This window comes from Physella acuta, unplaced genomic scaffold (genome assembly GCF_028476545.2).
Source record: "Physella acuta isolate Inbredline_101_S28 unplaced genomic scaffold, ASM2847654v3 ptg002708l, whole genome shotgun sequence".
NCBI lineage: Eukaryota > Metazoa > Mollusca > Gastropoda > Physidae > Physella > Physella acuta.
Window position 1 is genome coordinate 11,914 of NW_026734141.1, and position 5,737 is coordinate 17,650.

Consider the following 5,737-nt stretch of genomic DNA (forward strand, 5'->3'; position numbering starts at 1 on the left):
GTGATGGTGCTGCGCTTGTTGTAGTGGGCAAGACGGCTGGCTTCAGCTGAAATGCGCTCAAAGATGTCGTTGACGAAGGAGTTCATGATGGACATGGCCTTGGAGGAAATGCCAGTGTCAGGGTGCACCTGCTTCAAGACTTTGTAAATGTAGATGCTGTAGCTTTCCTTTCTCCTCCTCTTCTTTTTCTTGTCACCGGTGCGTACGGCTTTAGCCTTACCGGCCTTCTTGGCTCCCTTGGAAGAAACTTTAGGTGGCATGTTGTTTTCTTTTCAACGGCTTGAACAGAAATGAGGCGAACCCACCGCCGGCCGCCCTTTTATATGAAACGGCGAGGAAATTTGGAGAGTACGAGTACGAGTACGAACGCCAAGCCGCTACGCAGCCAATCAGAACGCTCGCTTGGTGACGAACGGATTTCCTCGCCGTTTCGTATAAAAGGGCCGATCTCGCCGTTAAGTCTTCATTCATAGCCTACAGCCGCAATCGCTGTGTCGCTATACTCTTCTCGCTCCTAACCAACTCACAATGTCCGGACGTGGTAAAGGCGGTAAAGTCAAGGGAAAGTCCAAGTCTCGCTCCTCCAGGGCAGGCCTTCAATTCCCAGTCGGACGTATTCATCGTCTGTTGAGGAAAGGAAACTATGCTGAGCGTGTCGGTGCTGGTGCCCCAGTCTACCTAGCCGCCGTCCTCGAGTATTTGGCCGCTGAAGTGCTCGAGTTGGCCGGCAACGCTGCCAGAGACAACAAGAAGACAAGAATCATTCCTCGTCACCTCCAGCTGGCCATCCGTAACGACGAAGAGTTGAACAAACTTTTGTCGGGTGTCACCATCGCCCAGGGTGGTGTCCTCCCCAACATCCAGGCCGTGCTTCTGCCCAAGAAGTCACAGAAGACACCCGGTGGCAAGAGCTAAACAGTGTCACCCTGCTGCCCACTGTCCACCTAGCCTACTACTGTCCTTTTCAGGACAACCAAAGTTTACCCAATTAGCTTTCGTTGTGTGTCAATGAACAAAAATCGAGTTTTCCAACCCTACCCTACCCTACTTGTTTCAAACTGTATTAATAACGCATCAATATGTCACTCACTAGCAGTATGAGATCATTATTATAGATGTATAATACTTACACTGGTTTACACGAGCAGAACAGGGAGGGGGGCGGTCATATTAATAGTAGTAACTGGACATATTTTAGGGGTATTCGCTCATAGATACAAATGTAAATAGAATCTTTTTTTCTTTAAATGTGCTCCGTTTAACCCTTGTCTACAAGAAATAAGGGTGGTCGTTATTTTAAAATTCTATTCTTTAACCCACCGCTAGTCTACCATTTTTATTTTATATCTTCTTGTTTTTAAAAACAAATATGTTTGATTACAATCCTTCCCCCTCATTTATTTACACACTATTATTACCGCCGATCGAGCGGGCGAATTGGGTAAGAATTGGGTCAGAATATCTACATAGGTCTATAGACTAGGTCTAGATCTAGATTGTTTCATGCAGTCTATGTTGGGTTCTTTTCTAATCACTCACACACATTCATAATTCATTGAAGAGGACAGAAGCAAACACACCGTTACCCATGACAAGCGGCACAACCAAGGATTTCATTTGAACGAAGAATATTTTGTGTTATCGGCCCTGTCTGCTATTAATAGATCGCTCGGCTGGATACCGAGCGATCTAAAAATAATCTGCTAGGTATGTCGACGCTGTCTCAACGTTGTGTGGCTGCTTCTGGCCAATCAGCGTTGTTAAACTCGTACTCGTCCAATGGGAGAGCTTCGTTGCGCTAAGGGTTTGGCGGACGGTTATAAAAGGACCAGCAGCGCTGGGCTGCCACATTTCTTAAACTGACTATCATCCAGTTGAGATACCGCCATGGCCAGAACAAAACAAACCGCCCGTAAATCCACCGGAGGCAAAGCCCCACGTAAACAGCTGGCCACCAAAGCCGCCAGAAAGTCAGCACCAGCCACCGGCGGTGTTAAGAAGCCCCATCGTTACAGGCCTGGAACCGTCGCCCTGAGAGAAATCCGTCGTTACCAGAAGAGCACTGAGCTGCTCATTCGCAAGCTGCCATTCCAGCGCCTGGTCAGAGAAATCGCCCAGGACTTCAAGACTGACCTTCGCTTCCAGAGCTCCGCTGTCATGGCCCTGCAGGAGGCTAGCGAGGCTTACCTCGTCGGTCTGTTTGAAGACACCAACCTGTGCGCCATCCACGCCAAGCGTGTCACCATCATGCCCAAGGACATCCAGCTAGCCAGACGTATCCGTGGTGAGCGTGCTTAAGAGGTTTCTTTTAAGCCCAAACCACCACCCCCTGTCCTCAACCAAGGTCCTTTTTAGGACCACCTGACAACGTTCAGATTAGCAGTGAAGGTCCCCCACCTCACGAGTTTCCACCCACCCACCCACTACACCCCCTGCCCATGTCTGCCACTCTACTACTACTACTACATCTATTAGTATTATTCTGGGGGATGCGGGAGATAGGTTCTATTCATTTATCTCTTTAATTCAACTCACACATCACATTGCTATTTGAATTCGTGTATGCATGCTGTTGATATTGTTTTATTTATCTCAAATGTGAAGAAAGGAGAGAATAAATTTTATATTTTTCTTTCACCCACCCACCCACCACCCTATCCATTGCTTTTTAAAATATATAAAAAAGAAAAACCCTTTAGGGTTAGAGCTAGATATCTAGATCTTAATCGGAGAGCAGAAATTATTCTTAACGACTACACGCCATAGATTATTTAATTATTAGAAGCCTAACTAACCTATTCGTTTCACGATGTAAACAAACCACTGCGAGTACGGAGCGGAGTACGAGAATATTATTTCGTTCGTACTCGACCAATCAGCGTTCGAGATTCTCTCGTACTCGCATAATGAGCTCGCTCGTACTCGCATAATTAGGTGTAGGGAAATATTTCAGTTTTATTCGCACAAAACGGTGAAAATAACGTCTAATACCATATTTTAACATGACAAACGTGGATCTTTTCTATGCCTACACGTGTGGGCAATGAAACTCTTTATTTTTTATCCAAGGGTCGCATAGCAGAATAGGTGAAAAAATGACTTTGAAAACGACACCGTTAGCCGACAAGCCAGCAACATTCCAGTCGACACGGCAAGCTGCTTTTTCATTGGCTGGCTCATTCGCCGACCGCTTTTGGTTGGGCGGTGTCCGCCATATTGAACGAACTCGAGCCCAGGACCGTATATAAGGAGCGAGTTTCTCTGCAGACGGCGTTTTTCGAACACTCGTTCATCAACAAAGAAAAAAAATTCAATATGTCTGGCCGAGGCAAGGGTGGTAAGGGACTCGGCAAAGGAGGCGCCAAGCGTCACAGGAAGGTGTTGCGTGATAACATCCAAGGTATCACCAAGCCAGCCATCCGTCGTCTTGCTCGCAGAGGTGGTGTCAAACGTATCTCTGGTCTGATCTACGAAGAAACCAGAGGTGTCCTCAAGGTGTTCCTTGAAAATGTCATCCGTGATGCCGTCACCTACACTGAGCACGCCAAGAGGAAGACCGTCACTGCTATGGATGTCGTCTATGCTCTGAAACGTCAAGGTCGCACCCTGTACGGCTTCGGCGGTTAAACTCAACCCAGGACCACCCATTTGTTCTACCCATCCGGCCCTTATTAGGGCCACCCATACGTTTCCGAATTAGCTCGAGTGGTTGTAACCCCTACACGAATGTTTTCCATACCTACCCCTTACTTACTGAGTTACTTCTTCCTCCTTATTACTTAGGTTTGATTGTACAATTATTTGGTTGTAGCCTACTTAGTTTATTTATTTAATTTGGGCAGAGTGGTCATCTTTCCTTTGGTTTTTAAGGGGTTTGTTTCCATGGGTGGGGAGGGTCGAGGTAGCCTACCGTGAAGGCACAAAAGAAACAAACAAAAAATATTTCGATATTACAAAAGTGTTCACAGGTATGTGGTGAACTTAGGAAAGAGTACAGGTGGTAAGAATAGGTGTCCAGTGGGGTAAAAACAAAAGACAAAAGATGAAAAAAAGTCTACAACACGTGGTGTTCCCAAGCGGTCACCCATCTAAGTACTAACCACGCCCGACGTTGCTTGACTGCGGTGATCGGACGAGAACCGGTATTTTCAACGTGGTATGGCCGTAGACATCGGTGTGAGAAAATTGGGGCTTATAAATATACTCAAACGAAATCAGCAGTTATTCGTCCTTTTCTGGCTACAATAATGATTTCACTGCTTTCCTCATATTATTTCAATAATAAAAAACGCCCTAAATCGCCACAAAAGCGAAACATTGTTTTAATATCGAATACTATGTGCCTTTTTTTCCCTCTACAGCCATTGGTCGCTATTTTTAACCTGAGGCGGTAAACCACCGGTAGACTTCCCTGAGCTACTAATTTTCGAGCATCGCGCGTTGTAAAATACAAAATAAATACATTTTCCCCATTTTCCTTGACTAAATCAGAAAACCAGGTGCCCCCTGCATCCGACCTGTCCTTTAACTATCGCTTTCATGTGAAATGATCTATCGGAAAGGCGATACTTTAACTTTTTTGGGTCTCCCGCTCACTCACTCCTTCCGAAACATTCTGCACGAATTCATTCAATTTTAATCCAACTCATCACATAGATCTAGATCTAGCCGCCTACAAGTCTACTAATTTAATGTTTGAGAAATAGTTCAATGCTTTTCATTTATTAATTATTCTTTTAAACCTTTTCCCACGACAACTGGCACATTTATTTTCAGTCTATTAATATTCTGGCTTTATTTTAAAACACGCAACTAGGCGTCGATCTAGAATTCTAGATCTAACGCTCTAGCTTAACTAAAATAATATAAACAGGAGGGTGGATCTATTCAAAATACTGTTTCAAAAATTACAATAATAATTTCACGGTGAAAAAAAAAAGGCAGGCGATCCATGGTAAATTAAATGCTAATTAAGGATGTTGCTTAAAAGGTTAGGTTGGCCTGGGACGCCAGTATTTCTCTAGAGTCTAGATCTAGAATTTCTAGATTCTGTAGGAATGAGTAGCCTAGGTATTAATAATTGAATGCATTAGTAATTATTAGTAGCTAACATAAGATTTAGTTCAGTAAAAACTAATAGATCTAGATTTTAGGTCCAATGTTGGCTATCAGACTTGATGCTTGATTGTAATGATTATTAGGTTTGAGCAATTAATTTTTTTAAACATTTTTTTAATTATTAGTATTAGTGAGAAGTCATCATTAGTGGGAGTAAATTTACTTCTTTCCAGTCTGGTTCTGGGTTTCCTTGTAGCCTATATAATCTAGATCTAGTTGGTGATAATATTAATAAATATTGTTTCCCCATTTTAAATACTCAGGCGGTTTGTTTGAAAGTCTGACCGCAGCTCCATATTCATTGACTGTCGAAGCACCGCATAAAATGAATTAGCTTATATCCAGGGCTGGCCTGGTCTGCCTGTTATTGTGACTGAATTGTCCTACAGACAAGACCTGAAGAAGCTCTCGTTAAGTAATAAGTGTACAGCTTGCTTTTAGCCTGGCGCGGGGATCTTTCACCGGCCACTTTAACATTCTGCGACAGGGCAGGCCTTTACTTTAAGCTTTAATCTTAGCTGGTTCCGCTTTAACACAGGGTATTCTTTTGTCTTTAAGTATACCGCTTTCTTTTATCAGCCTGTAAACCCTGTGTCGGCTACCGGTATCTCATCCGCCA

At 43.9% G+C, this 5,737-nt stretch overlaps 1 non-coding gene across 1 annotated transcript; it reads right to left on the reverse strand.

The window, feature by feature from the left end:
- Positions 1 to 4,051: 4,051 nt before the first annotated feature.
- On the reverse strand, positions 4,052 to 4,170 carry LOC131934017 (5S ribosomal RNA). Its single transcript, XR_009385392.1, has one exon. It is a non-coding gene; the product is annotated as a 5S ribosomal RNA (ribosomal RNA).
- Between the last annotated feature and the right edge of the window lie 1,567 nt (positions 4,171 to 5,737).